The sequence below is a fragment of the Camelus bactrianus genome, chromosome 21 (genome assembly GCF_048773025.1).
Source record: "Camelus bactrianus isolate YW-2024 breed Bactrian camel chromosome 21, ASM4877302v1, whole genome shotgun sequence".
NCBI lineage: Eukaryota > Metazoa > Chordata > Mammalia > Artiodactyla > Camelidae > Camelus > Camelus bactrianus.
In genome coordinates this window covers 21,520,643-21,536,935 of record NC_133559.1, presented here as the reverse complement: position 1 = coordinate 21,536,935, position 16,293 = coordinate 21,520,643, and the positions used below count along the sequence as shown (strand labels likewise).

Sequence of the window (16,293 nt, the reverse complement as noted above, 5' to 3'; positions counted from 1 at the left end):
ATATGCCATTTGTTCAGAAAGGGCAATTATTTCCATGAGATATCCTCAGACTAGATGCGTCTCACAGATGCATTACTATGAATAACTTTTCTGAGGAATGATGCTGTAACAATTTCTCTAGCACTCCCAGGAGAAACCATCTCCCTCAAATAGAGAGCTAGGTAGAATACACGATTGCAAACAACATGCCAATTCATCATATGTCATCAGATCTTAACCACTTTTTCTCTGGCTATGGCACCATTTAGCTAAAAAGCAATCAGGACTCTTCCAAAGAGAACATTGCAGAAATGATGAAAAACTATATTAAGAAGTAAGAAAATAACCTTGAGATTCAGTATCAAAGTAGACTGCACAATTGTATTGGTTCAGAGGAAAAGCAAAGGACTGTGAAACAAAAGTACGTAAAAGATTTACTAAGTACATCTCAAGATACATTGAAAATCTGGTAGAAAACAACTTTTAAAAAAAAAAAAAGTTCTCTGCCAGGGTGGTAGAATTTAGGGGAAAAATAGCAGATAGGGACCTTGGGCCTTGTTTCACAGCAACCTGCTGCTGGAGGTGGGTGAGGAAGAGATGGGCTCCTCCTGAAAACGGCAAAGTCTTTACTGCCACCATCACAAATACAAGTATGAAATCATGAAAAAGAAATGCTTTTGTTTATCCAAGATGTCATAATACTTACACAATTTTTAATGTACTTACAGATCTTTTTAAACTTTTGAAATGCAGCTACGACATGCTAGGTAGTGAAAATCCATTCATGATAAAGCATGCCTTTATTGATATGACTGTGTTGTAGAGGATACAAGGACTGAATCAAGTGTGGTTTCTGCCTTTAAAAAAAACTTCTAACTAGGTGAGTAATGGCTTTATTTGGCAAATATGAAATATAGTATGTTAAAGATACTTAGCAGTTGAATCAAAATTCAGAGACATTTTGCTATCTACCATTAAGCTCTAGAGTTTACTGACCCCAGGGGTACTCATCGACCCACTCAACCAATTCACTAAGGATTATCAAGGCCACTGTAACTCTTATATATTTCCCCCCTCTGTTTTATATTGTTGTTGTTATTTTTACTATTACCACCTTACCACAAGGATGTGCCATGAGAGTCAAACAGTTTTGTTTTGGTTTTTTGGTTTTCTTTTCTCTTCTTTCTTTCTTCCTTCCTTCTTTCTTTCTTTCTTTTCTTTTCTTTTCTTCCTTCCTTCACTTCTTTCTTTCTCTCTCTCTCTTTCTCTCCATCCCTCCCTCCCTCCCTTCCTTCCTTTCCTTCTTTCTTTTTGGCTTTTTGATTGCAGCTAGAGTAAAAAGAAGCTGCTGTATGGAAGTTTTTAAATTACCAATAACATTAAAGTAAGAGATGGAGGTCATCTATGAGTAAGAGATGGAGATTATCTGTGAGTATCAAATACCTATTATAACTGTCCCTTAAAAACAGATAATAAAAATCGATAGAATAGGGTGTTAGAAGGTATTCATACTTTTTTATGTCTATATATTTCCTATGGTATTTCTGTTGCCTTTTGTTTAAATCTGTGCTGAACTCTACGAATCTTCAGTGATACAATGGAAGCATCAGTATAACATGGCAACACTGTATCAAGCATAATTCTGATCATTATTTTTTTTAACTTTTTATCAAAGCAATAAATGTACATGGTTTTAAAATAGAACTACTAAGCTTCAGTGAAAAGCTGCAGTATTGTGTCCCATCCCTCTCCACTTCTGATTCTTATTCTCCTGAGGAAATCATTTTCAATTCTTTAGCTTTTTCTTCCAGTGTTTACACACATATTTCTAAATCACATGCATATCCTTCAACAAGCCCCACTAAATATTACAGGTGTTGGCAGGGCATGCAGTATATACATGCCACTGAGGTGGACCAGTGGCCTGGCCAGTTCTTGGGGAGCCTTTCCTTTTGGAATGGTCCGTTTCCCCAGAGAGGAGTCTTTCAATTTCTTGACTATGTAAGTCTAGTTGCTAATATTCTGCCTGGTGTTCTAGGTGCTTACTCTAATTGCATGAACTTTTTTGTATACCTGTTGCTTATAAAAGTTCACTGTCTCGGGAAATGTGTTTCTATATACATTTCAATAATTATGAAGGGCAGCAAGTTGGGATGCACATGTTTATTAACATAACTTTCTATTTATAATTTTCAGTTTCTGCACATGAAATACATCTTTATTTCAATTAATAGTTTTCAAGGAATCAGTAGTAAACTAGCAGAACTTTAGATACAGAAAAACTGCGAGTATCTTCTAGACCAGCTCCATCATTGTTCAAAATTAAAAGTTAAAGAAAAATTCATAGATATTCTTAGAATTCCAAATGGTATTTTCTCTCAAAAAGAGGGCATATATAGTATAATAAACATTTTCTAAATGGATATATTCTTCCCTACTGAAAACCTTTTCGGAAGAGAGAGCAACCAAGTGTTCCAGAAACACGTACAAAAAGAAACTTATGCAATTTGGTGACGAGACCAAGTAGTTTATAAAATGCAGAATTTCAAAGGACATGGAAGCTTTTGTGTCTTCCCAAGCTTTGGCCCCTGCTCTAGACTTTGACTCAGAAAACATTAAGAAACCTAAGAGAACACTTACAACAGGCAATGCTTGTTCTTCAGTTTAGATCACTAAGGCTGCTCTTCTAAGAAACCAGACCATGTCTTCCACTCAATTAATGAGCTTACAGGAAAAAAAAATTACAAAAAAGCAACTTGGTATTCAATTTCAGCTGCAGGTAAACTGTGGCATCACAGTGATTCATCATTCCCATTTAACCGTGAACCAGTATCTATTAAATCTTTTATAGAAGCCCCAAGTCCTGATGAGCATTGAGTTGTTTTTCAGTGGGACTGAGGGCTATTGTGCCTCCTCTTTCCTTCTCCATCACAGGCTAAGCTTTGGCAAGAAACAAAACTATGAATAGTGAGACCTGTATCAGAGGGCTATGGTGACCATTAAATGGCAATGCATGTGACAGTGCATGTGAGCTTCCTGTCCCATAGGCTCTTCATGAACCTTAATCCCTCTCCTTACCTCCTAACAGCACCTCCTACACCCCACTTTTATAATCCTTAGCATACTACTGTGATTGTCAGTCAGTTCCTTTCTCTATGAGTGCTTGCATAGTAGGACACTATATTCCTCATCTTTATATCTGGGCATTTAGCATAGTACCTGGTACACAGTGAGGGTTTGGGTGAGTCAACTGTATTAACAGAATCCACTGACACCTGAATTGAATGGTACATAAGTAGCAGCATGTTAACAGTAAAATGAACATTGTCCCACTTATCAGGAGACCTGCCACAAGCAATTTACTTTGAGTAAATCACTTAACCTCTCTGGACATCATTTTCTCACTTGCAAAATAAAAGGTCTGGGCTAAAAGACCCCAAAATTCCCCTTTAGCTATAAAATCTTGTAATTATATGACTGTGACTCTAAACAGCCCAGAAGTTATGAGGGTCTAAAATTTATAATATTATAATATATGAACTTAAAGAAGAGTTCTAGGAATGGAGATTAAAAAGATAGTCAAGAAAGTGGTAAGTGATGTATGTTTCAGGTTTGATTTTACTGTCTCACACTAAACAAAACTGTCACTGTTGCCACCAGCACTAACAGCAATCACTGACACGCAACACGTTTCAGGCACTGTGTTAAACTTATACTGTGTTAAAGTCATACCGACTGTATATATACACTAATTTTAAAACCTTTCAGGATAACAATCATCTTTCTACTGTACTATGACCTTTAAAATTATTAATTCACATAAAAATGATCCAGTATTTTAAACCTGAATTTCTAAGCTCTGTATGATTTCATCAAGAATATATGAACTATATTATAATCTAAGCCACTTCCCAGACGATAATGTGTTCTATGTGACAACTGATCTTGCATATAGGAACTCATTTTTAATGTCTTCCCAGTTCTACTGTGTACGTTGCATTGTGATGTTTTACCCTTTCATAAGATTGAAAGAAAAACAACTTTGGGTGAATAATTATTAATGGATAGAAAGAATTAATCTCTAATATTATCCAAAAGGAATTTAGAATAAAAGAAAAATTTTTGTTGTAATACAATCCATAGCACATCACCAACTAATATTGGCTTAGAAATTGTTCTTCTGAAAAGAGAGACTTCTTGAAGTGATAAAACATATAGAAATCAGTTTAAATTATTCTGTGAAATTTATCTTGTGGTCTGACATTAGATAATAGAGATCAAAGAGTCAATTCTTAGCTTTTCTGAGAAAGTAATGCTAAATTAAAACTCTGTTTCCATTAAAAAATGCTTATTCCCCATATACATAAGATTCAATAAATCTTAGATTAATCTACTGATTAGATTTACTGGAATCTACACAGTAATAATGGGAAATCATTAAAAGAAAGATTATAAAACATATTTGATTTCAACAAGCTCTTTTTATCGATGAAAATACCTAACATGTGAATATTAAATAATCACATATAAGTAGTATTTATGAAACCACATGGGTATTTCTATAAATAGGTTTACATGTAGATTCCTACATAACCTCACTCTTCTTTAGCTAAATTATTATACTCTTATCAATTATCATATTTCAATACTAAACAAAAAATTAGTTCTAAAACATTAAAACGGCTAAATTATGACATCTTTTCTAAACATGATTTAGAACTTTTAAAAACATATAAAATATATAAAACTGGTTTTCCAAATGTGATGAAAGCAACTAACTTATCCATGAAACTAACAGCATCTTGAAATAAGTCAAGCCTGTAAGGTAATGTGCTTTCAGGGATTTTATTTTCCCTTCCAGGAGATAACTGCAGTAGCCACTGTGTAGTTAAGACCTCTGAGATAGAAATCAGTAGCGAATTTAATGCAAAAGCAGTCACTGTCAGAGCTGCTAATACTATAACACGTAACTCTCTGACATTAAAAGAGATACTCAAACACAGATGAAGTGGCTAATCACTTTTTTTCAGTTAAGCAAATCAATAGCCAACCTACAGAGGGTTCCTGGAATCTTTTGTTCAAATGACAAGGTTGCTGTTCTTTCTAAGCAGTCTTTGTTGGACTGAGACAGAGAGAAAGAGCAAGGCAATCTGCGAGAAGCTGCCAAAGACAAGAGGGCAAAGAGTGGGGGAGAGGGGAGCATAAAGAACTGGCTCAGAGAACTGGAAATGAGTGTAACAGGAAGACCTCAGGTGATCAAAGGAGGGAAACAAAACTCATACGACACAGAGAGACCAGAAAACCAATGGAACAAAGTGGTGGGGGAAAGGGAGTACGTGAAGACGAAGAATTTACGCAAAACACAGTGGAGGTATGAGAGAAGGGCTGGAAACAAAAACGCAAGGCAATGGGATGCAACACAGCTTCTGTGGTTCAGAGCGCGCACTCCAACTGTAGTTCCTTAACTTCCTTGTGCCACTTCTCTCATATAAATGAAGTCATCCTCACAAAACATGACGTATGGACATAGTGCTGGGACACAAAAACACTTATCAAAGTTCCCTATTATTATATCTGATAAAAGAAGCTATTATATGTAGATAATTGTTATATGATGAAATATGATGGAAATAGGTTAGTAAAGACAGCTACAGGTAATCAGAAGTTACTATATTTGTGCTCAAACAGAATTCCATGACAAATATTAGAAGTAATGTAGAAACCTATTATGTTGCAATCCACGGTTCACCCTGGGATATTCCTTACATGTGGTAGAAGTAACCAGAGAAATACTTGCCCAAAGCATGTATGCATGTAAATGCATGTGTGTGCGTGTGCGTGTGTGTTGGAGAGGAGTAATAAAATGTATATACTAGGACTCAGATGTACAGAGAACATAAAATTTCATTGTTACAATAATTTATGTAATTTTTCTCTTAAGCATACATTTCCTCTGACAGTGGTGGCTGTGAATAAGGTTGAGGGTTGTTACAAATTTACCAACTGTTGGTAACTCAGCCTCTGCCAGCTCAAAACAGCCTCTTTTAGGTAAACAGTCATTCAATTAAAAGTTCAAATTCTTTAAAGAATCTCTCCATTTCCTCTTCTTTCTTGGGATGGCAGCTAATTACAAGAAGGAGGTTGAGTTGTCATGGTGAAGGGGAGACAGGTGCTGATTCACTTGTAGTCCAGGCCATCGGCTGGCTTCACCTTAGACATGTCACTCTACCTACTCACTGTGCATCTTACGCTTGTGCCTACAAGATTTGGCTGGTCTTTCTGACTGATGACCTTGAATACTGCTATAGCCTATGGTTTTGAGAGCCTCTAGTTCTGTGGTCCAGATACTCGGCAGCAACCATGCTCCCTCGTTCACTGGCTTTGGCTAGTCTACCAGCACTCTTAGAATTTCTCTGTCTCTAGAGAGTCAGCTTCTTCAGGCAATCCTGCTATTCTCAGATTCTCTCCTGAAACTAACTGGTTGTTCTTACTATCACCATCGCTATCATCATCAACACCTCCCTGTCTTTTACTGTGATTTTCAGCCTCTGAAAAGGGGAATGAAGACACTGACTTACGGCTCTTCTCAGTGCTGGAAAAGATTTCTTCTGGTCTGGTGGAAACTGCCTGTATCATCCTGAGTCCTTCATACAGCATTTGCTTATAGTGAAATTATGTACAGATTTTCAAACTTTGCTCTTAATACACGCTGAGGAGTTTGGAAAATTTAGAACATCTTTATTTCTCTCAGAAAATCCAGAATGTCATGACTCCTACAAATTTAAAACTCAGAGTTAAAAATACTAAATTTTGATCCAGTAATTCTACTCCTAAGAATTTATCATATTAATAAACTCATATGCATGCAAAACAACATATGCTCAGGGTTATTCACTGTAGCCTTATTTGCAAAGCATAAGATTAGGAACTGAAATGTCCACCAATCAGATAAGGTTACTATAGCTGGTAAGAATGAGGTCCTTTCATATATACTGATATGGAACTGTAGAAAAGATATGTGAAAAAAAAAAAAGCAAGGTGTTCAAGAATGCAAACTATGTATTTTTTGTGTGTACAGAACTCAGTGACAGAGAGTAAGGCTGGAGGCCAGCTGGGGAGAAAGTAGGGGGAGGAGATATATGTAAAATTATATCCTTTTTTACCTTTTGAATTCTGTTATTACACATGTATTTCACATTAAGAAAATAAGGTATTGAAAATAAAACTCAGAGTGAACAAATGACGCCTTTATTCCAGGCTGTATCTACCTTCATCCTGAAATAAATACTGCGTGTCAATGATTCCATGGATGGATGGGGAGAGCCCTGGAACAAACAACAGGAACAAGGCAACACTTGGAACAAACAAATACATTTAATCTCCCCCAAAGATTCCTCACATCCCCATAGAAACTAGGCAAAGTCTCACTCTCTGACACTTCCATTCTATGAATTTATGAAACTGGAAGAAGGTAAACTGGAATGATGAGATTTCATGGCATACATCTCAGAGGGAGACCAGGTTCCATCAAACACTCACAAGGTAGAAAGAGTTCCATGGACTACAGCACTCACTGAAGCCTTACAACCCAGGCTGGAGAGCCCCACAGGCTTCCAGGGGGAAACAGTCTCTTCCAACAGTAGTTTAAAAAGGCATTCGAAAAGACCAAAGATTCTGGCTGCTAGGAATTCTTTCTAATGGCCAACATAAAATGTCACAATAACAATGAAAACTGAGGGAAAAAATTAACTTTATTAACTTTAATCATCTAAACTGGAGGCAAAACAATCTAACGGTTAAGATTCTAAAACCAAGTATAGGTCCAAATCTCCAGAGGATCATTTCATTTCACCCAGAAATCCATTAAACCTCTTGTAGATTATAACTAGTTGGTAGAAATTATCTCAGAGGAACTTTTTTCCCCAATAAAAGAACACAATAATAATTCAACTGAGGATGAATATGAACAGTGTCAAGGTGTACCAACCAGTTCCATAGTGCTTTAAATAGCAGCAAAACAAAGCAAACTTCCTTCCCTACCATGTTCTTATCTTACAAGAGACAGCACCTACTGGCCCAAGGGAAAAACAGTACATCAACACTAAAGCAGACCGGCTGAAGGTGGCTGTGGCTTTATCTGCAGGAGCCCATCAACAGACATAAGCCCACTTAATTTGACCTAAACCCTTCCAAGCCTCTAAATGAGTAGTATTTCCAAAAGGCAAGAAACAGATCAATGCCATTTTCTCTCTTAAAAAACTATACACAATCAATGTTCTAAATATATGCTCATAGAAATGCTAGACTCCAATGAAGAAAAGTCACAGAAAAATAAAATTATCTCTTAAAAAATAATGTCTAAGTGTAAAACGGCAACTTTCAAGAAGTGTTTAAACTCAAATATAAATATGAAACAGATTAAGCTTGAGATTAAACGTCAAGTTTGAAGTTCGAATAAACTTCAATAGTTCGCTTAAAAATAAAAATAGATTTTACAGCTAGAGATTGCATTCTGCCTATAAAACTATTATTAAGTGTAATACTGGGTAAGGTTATGAATCTCAATAGATCAGCAAATAAAGAACCTTAAAACAATTCTTTACATCTATTTAGATCATACTATTTTTGACACATTTTAAGATTGTAACTATATTTCACGAATGTCATTCAATAAATATTTATCAAATACACATCATGCCAGACTCTGGAATTCAACAGTGAGCAAAAGAAGACATAGTCCCTGACCTCATGGAGCTTGCAGTCTAGTGAGAAAGACAATTGAATAGGTAATAATACTGCAGTGTGTTAAGGCTGAGATGGGAGTACCAGGTGCCATGGGGACGCAAAGCAGGTACACCTGACCTGTATGGAAGAGTGGGCGGGGCAGTGAGAAGTGAAGGAATTTAAGCCCTTCCTAAAAGGTTTAACACAAAAACCAAGACTTTAAGGATCACTGGGACTTAAAGGGAAAGAGGAAGAAGGCTCCAAGTTTGTATAAGAGAGGAGAGGCAGGGTAGGGAGGGAGAAGAATTCAGTGCATTTGAGAAACTAAGAACACTTAATTCATTTTTCTTAGAATGAATAAAAAACATTCTCCCTTCACTCCTCAATTTCATTTGCTTATTAATTCAATTAATATTTTCTGAACTCTAATAAAGTTAACTCATATATCAGGACCCACAAAATAGAGGCCGCCTTGCCTCACCGGCCCAGCTCACATCACAATGTGGGAGCCCATGATTGGGTTAACAAATTGTAACAATCCCAGCTGAGTATCTCCTTGAAGACGTGCTTAGTACCTGCCTTGAGGTTTTAGCAATGACCCAGGCCCCCGGCTATAAACGCTGGGCGTGCCTGCTGTTAGTCTTCTATCCCCAAAACAGCCTTGGGCTGGAATGGTAAAAAGCTGCAGACTCAGAGCTGAGAAGGCTGATTAGCCAATGACGGGTAAGATCCCCTGAGGGGGGCAACCTAAGACAGGCAGAGCCGCCTGAGTCCAAGTTGTCAAGCAGCTGATTCCTGTACGTTCCGCCCTGATAAGCTGAAAGGCCCACCACGAACATGATTCACCAGAAAGGGTCTTCTGACCTTGAGCCAAACACCAACAATGAACAAAGCCTTTGTACTCATTGTGATCCCACCTTGTCCTTCCCTAAATTCCTGCATTCCTCCTTTGACTGTACTCAATAAATATGAGAGATCTGAAAGGCTCATGGAGTTGGCTCCTGACTCCCTCTAGCTCTCTTGACTTTTCCACAGTCTTGAGTAATTCATTCCGTCTCGGTGGGACTTCTGCTGGCCAGAACCCACAACTGGTGACGAACCCACATCACAAATCTAAACTTAGGTTTGCCTGCCTACGCTTATGGGAAACACCTCACTGTCAAGGAAACCTAACATATACCAGTCACAACCCTCCAACCCAGCTTCAGCGGGCTTACCTTACCCTAGAAAACAGGACCTGCTTGCCTAATAAGGAAACCCTTGACCTCCTAGCCAATCATATCATTTCTGAGTTGTCTCTTCTACGTTCCATAAAATTTGCTTTTGCCCAAAATCCCTCCAAAACAGAGCTCCGCTGTACTCCTCCAATGCATGGATTGTTTTCCCTTGAATAAAGGACATCACACTCGTCACTAAAATGTTTTAGTTTTGTCATTTCAAAGCTCCTGCGATTAGCTGCTCTGTTTAACAATCAAGGTATCTTTAGCTTTTTCAGATTATAAAACCCAAATAAAAGGAAATCAATACATCCTATAAAGGCTCTTTCTCTTGGGATGACTACACTGCACATGATCGGAATGCAACCAGAAAAACAATTATTGTAAAACTGATAAATTCCGAGAAGGAATTAAGTCTTCAAATAATTGGTTTATTTACTGTTCCATTTTTCTTATTACATTATATCTGAATTTTCACAATATGTACCTCTTACATTTCAATAGGTCAGAAATCTGTCACCGGTCTCACTGAGCTAAAATCAAGGTGCCAGCAGGGCTGTGTGCCTTCTGGAGTCTCCAAGGGAAGAATCTGTTTTCTTGACTTTTTCCACTTTTAAGGGCTGCCCATGTCCCGTGCTTGTGGCTCCCTTCCTCCATCTTTAAAGTAAGGGCTAGTCAAGCCCTTCTCATACTGCATCACTCTGACTCTCTCTTCAGCCTCCCTTTTCCACTTTTTAGGACTCTTGTGATTATCCTGGCCCCACCAGGGTAATTTCTGTATTTTAAGGTTAATTCCATCTGTTACTTTAATTCCCCTCTGCCATGTAACCTAACATATTCAGAGGCTTTGGGGATTAGGAATGACTGGGGAGTCATTATTCTGCCTATCACAGCACATTAAAACAAATATTTAAGTTACTGAATATCCACAACATTGAGGAAGCTGCAATCACCACTGCCTTTCTCCTCCTGTGATTTACATCTACTGGGGTAGATAAAAAATGTGTACAAAATCATACTGTTGTCAAGGAAAAAAATGCATCCTAAAAGTACTTTAAGTAGGTACTAGATGACTACAGTCATGAAAAAGAACATTTATAAGAGCTTAAAGGATACAATTCAATAACAAAAAAACAAACAACCCAATCAAAAAACAGGCAAAGACCAAAACAGACATTTCTCTGAAAAAGATATCCAGAGGGCCAACAGGCGCATAAAAAGGTGCTCATCATCACTAAGTACCTGAGAAATGCAAATCAAAACTACAATGAGGTACCACCTCACATTGGTCAGAATGGCCATCATTAAAAGTCTACAAATAACAAATGCTGTGGAGAGGGTGTGGAGAAAAGGAATCCTCCTACACTGTTGGTGGGAATGTAAATTAGTGCAGCCACTATAGAAAACAGTATGGTGTTTCCTTGAAAAAAAAATAGACTTGCCATATAATCCAGCAATCCCACTCCTGGGCATATATCCAGAGAAAACTAATTCAAAAAGATACATGCACCTCAATATTCACAGCAGCACTATTTACAATAGCCAAGACATGGAAGCAACCTAAATGTCCATCAACAGATGAACGGATAAAGAAGATGTGGTATATATACACGATGGAATACTATTCAGCCATAAAAAGAATGAAATTATGCCATTTGCAGCAACAGGAGTGAACCTAAAGATTATCATACTAAGTGAAGTAAGTCAGAAAGAGAAAGACGGGGGGGGTATAGCTCAGTGGTAGAGCACATGCCTAGCATGCACGAGGTCCTGGGTTCAATCCCCAGTACCTCCATTAAAATGTAAATAAAAATAAATAAGCCTAATTACCTCCCCCCCAAAATAAATAAAAATAAAGTTATAAAAAAAAAAAAAGAAAGAGAAAGACAAGTGCCACATGATATCACTTATGTATGGAATCCAAAATACGACAATGAATTTATTTATGAAACAGAAATAGACTTAGACACAGAAAACAAACTTTAGATTACCAAAGGGGAAAGGAGGTTGGGAGAGGTATAAATTAGGAGTCTGGGATTAGTAGATACAAACTAGCATATATAAAATAGATAAACAAGCACCTACTGTATAGCACAGAGAACTATATTCAATATTCTGTAATAAACCATAATGGAAAAGAATCACTTTGCTGTACATCAGAAACTAACACAACATTGTAAATCAACAATACTTGAATAAAAAAAAGTTTAAAGAGAAGATGGCATAAGAAATAGGTCTTAAAGCACAGATCAGATCCGTAACAGGCAGAGATGAGAATGGGGTGATATTTCAGGTGGGGGCTTTGTGTGACTAAACTGAAGGAAGATTAAAAAGAAAAAAAAAAAAAAAAAAAAAGGAAGACCTAGTAACCCATCCCTGCTGGATGGAGAAAAGGGCATTCAATGAGAAGCAGTGGAAACAGAAATTTCGAGAAAGCAGTCAAAAATTCAAATGTGGCAGCGATGAAGGAACACAAAGACACAGAAGAGGGCACTGGAGTTTTAATTAGTGGATCACTGGTGAACATCAGGTAAGCGCTCAGTCAAGTGCTGGTGTCAGGAGCCAGATGACAGCTCTTACAGAACAGGCTAGCAGCAAGAGTAAGTGATTCTTTTGATAAATCTAGATTTAAAAAGCAAAATCTTCTTTGAAAGAAGTCTGAGATGACAGTAAGATAAAAGGTTTGGCAGTAAACCATATACCAAGGGGAAGAAATCAGTGAAATGGACATATGATTAAAAAGCCAGATCAAAGATACAGGTTGAAATCCTCAAGTCAGTACCTAAGGGTGAAGAACTTTATAATAAAGTTACTAACAATACCTCTTAAGAATCTGTTCTAAAATTTTAATTTTGGGGGTAAATAGTAAGGCAGGATTCACCTACAAACCTCAGTTTACAAACAGACTACAGGGCTAAGTCCACTGAAAATACTGTCTTCCTTCTTCCCAGATTCAAATATGAAATGTCCTAGGAAATTCCACAAGCAAAATAACAGTTTCTCTGGCAAAATTAGAACTCCAAAAGAAAGTCTATAGCAGTAACGGTCACTACCCAGCACGTAAGAAAATATAAACTCAAGTTTTTCCAAGTTTTACTGATGGTTCCCTTTAAAAGAAGAAACATATATTAACTGCTTGAATTCTTAAGATAATAAGGGCTTCCAGAGTCTCTCCTCAATGACGGAGAGCATGGGAACAACCTAACGATTTAAAGACACAAACTGTTAGAAACAGGAATCACAGACCCTAGAAGCTGTCTCTCTTTGAACACAGGCTGAGATAGATTTCTTAAGGTGTTATTCATAAAGTATAAGTCATAGCTACATTATGTCCATCTTTTTTCTCCCTTCTGATAATGTAGTCTTTTCAATGCCTCAGTCTAAGAAACCACCAAGAACAGAATTAAGTATCTAATTGTGTTGCAGTGAGGAACTACATCTGACTTAAACAGGTCTGTTTCATGTTCCAAGACCACTGTAGTCTGTTTCTGCATTTTCTACAAAATATGAAACAACACTGGCACCAAAGGAATTACAAGAGCAGTGGTGGTAAAGCTGTGTCACACAAGAGCCAGTGATCACAAAGCAGAATGGCGGCCGAACATGCCCTCTTCACCATGGTATTTTCTCACACTTTTTTCTAAACTTCCTGAAGGTGCAGATAAACATTTAAAAAGTGAATTACTGAAAACACTAGTAATAGCGGGGAAAAAAAAAAAAAAAAGAAAGAAAATGGCAAATATAAAAATTTGATTACAACAGAATAAAATGTATAAAGAATAAACATAAAGTACTGAAAATATTAATAGCAACTTTAAATTTTCTAGTGAAATCAAATATAGATTAATACCTATTAACAAACATAAACAAAATGTTAGAAAACATCACATTATAGTGCTCTATGCTGGAATTTGACACAACATTGTAAAATGACTATAACTGAATAAAAAAAGTTAAAAAAGAAAACATCACATTATAAAATGAAGGCTACTACTCTTATTAAAAGTATCATTTATGACTGTAAGTAACTTACTTCATTTCATTAATCACAAAAATATTTGGACAGTTTTGATCACATATCTGAGCAAAAATCACTCACAAGCAAAGATAGTATGACAAACTATTACTCTAAAAAACAAAAAGCTCCATACTGAAGTCTTCAGTACATGAAAAATGGGCACAATAGGGATTATCCCACTCAATTTGTGCTTTCTGAATGATCACTCTGCTTCAGTTAAATGAGGTAATATTATTTGCTTCCTATTGCTCTCCCATGTTTTAGAACATACTACAGAAGTTTTACTCCTGAAAAGTTATTCACTTCAATTAGTTTCTAAATATTAACCTTTCCCATCCTCTCTTGCAGTTAATATTGGCCAAGTGAAAAATATAAGTCCTAGACAATAAAATATTAAGTCAAAGTGTTCTATGACAGTTAAATGGGAAACTTTTTTTTTTTTTTTTTTTTTAAAAACAGGGAAGCTTCTTCCCTTCTTTCCCTCTTTCCTCTGGCTGGAATGCAGACTTGATGGCTGGAGCTTGAGCAACCATCTTGAATCTCAAGGTAGAAGCTATGAGATGGCAGGGCAGCAACAAACCAAGAAATGAGGTTAGGCTCTTTACACCAAGAAGTTATCTCACTTGTCTTAGATTGTCTACCCACAGATTTTATTTCCATGGAAGGAAAATAAACTATTTTATTTAAGCCACTGTAATTTATGGTGTTTGGCCTTATGTTAAGTGAACTTGGTCCTAACTGATACAATGTACATATTATCCTAACAACTCCAAACCTGGCATATACTCATAAAGTCTAGACCAGTGCTGTCCAACAGAATGCCAGAAATAACCTGCATCTCTGCTGTCCAATTCAGTTGCTGCTGCCATGTGTGATTACTGAGCAACTAAGATTTTTTTAACATTAAAATAGAATTTAAAATTTTATTTAATTTCAATTAAATTTAAATAGCCACATGTGGTTAGTGTTTATTGTATTGGACAGCACAGCTTTAAGCACCAAGGAGCATCAAAACTGTAACTGAGTTAATTTAAAATGATATAAATTTTCTCCTTAACCTATAACAATATAATAATAGTATAAGTATTATTTTCACGAGAGATGTGCCTATAATTACATTTTACTAGAGTAATTTTATTATGTCTACCTTGAGCCATACCTGTAGAAACTCAGAAAATGTTAGTTGTGAAGATGAAGGCAACTTGACACTGGGTCTGAAACAGACTTTCTACTTTAGTACAAAAAGCTATTCTAACTTTCTTCTTAATTAGAGACACACTGCTCTTAAAAATGTGATAGGATTGAAATACTTTTTACATTTCTTTTTCATTCATATGTTCTCAACTCAAAGCAGCTAGAATATATAAAGGAATATCTAGAAAAGTACAATGTCTTTTCAATTCATTAACAACTGGCTTAATATTATACTGGAGAATATCAAAGCAAAATTCTTACTCAAATTTCAATAAAACTACTTCCCAGCATGCAATGAAAAATTTTGGTCTGCTTTAAAAACTCGCAGATACTTTTCCTCCCCAATGCTAACTACCTACCTTTGTGTCAAGAGCTACAAATATTATGGATAATGAAGCACAGTTCTTAGGTTATTAATAAACCAGAAAATTCACAACAGAACGGTACTCCAAAAAGGTCGCTGAGTTTTTATCCTCAGCTTTTGTCTGTCTTCTTCTTTCCTTTCCCTTCAAACAGAATTAATCTCTGTGATCATCAAGTGCTTGGTGTGACAGATATGCTTCTCACACAGCATTTACTATACTAGGTCATGATGGTTTTCAAAACTGTCTCTGCTCTACACCATGAAATTCTCAAGGACAAGAGAGACCTCAGAAGGGTACTGTGGCAGTGGAACAAAACTATCCAGAGGTAGCACAGAGGAATTTGGTCTTCAGGGCAGAGGAACAGAAAAGGAAGAATGCAATCACAGCTCACAATCTCGCATTTCTGCCCAGCACTGGCCTTGGTTACAATCTGCTTTAATTCAATTCATCCTGTAATTCGTTTCTGGGTATACTTTTGTATGCTTAAAATTTCTGAATTGCAAAAATCACATGAAAATTAGTGAATAAATGAGATAACAAATTTAAGCATATGATGGATTAATCCTAAATAAAGTTCTTAAATCACTTTGGTTAACATTACACAATTTGCTATTCTAAATGGCACTCACTGTTTCTGGTAAGATTATCTAATAACTGCAACCTCTGCATAACCCTTTTGTTTTAAATAATTTATACAGAATCAATTAGCTATTATATAAATACCACCCACATCCTTAAAACAGTGACAAGAGCAGATGAAGAACTGACTTTAGAGTTATGAAAAGATGTCATTTTA

The 16,293-nt window shown here is 36.4% G+C and overlaps 1 protein-coding gene and 1 non-coding gene across 3 annotated transcripts in view; one reads left to right on the top strand and one right to left on the bottom strand.

The window, feature by feature from the left end:
• RABGAP1L (RAB GTPase activating protein 1 like) overlaps nt 1-16,293 on the bottom strand; it is a 560,468-nt gene that overhangs the window by 330,163 nt on the left and 214,012 nt on the right. The window lies entirely within an intron of this gene.
• On the top strand, nt 11,644-11,715 carry TRNAA-AGC (transfer RNA alanine (anticodon AGC)). The gene has a single exon. It is a non-coding gene; the product is annotated as a tRNA-Ala (tRNA).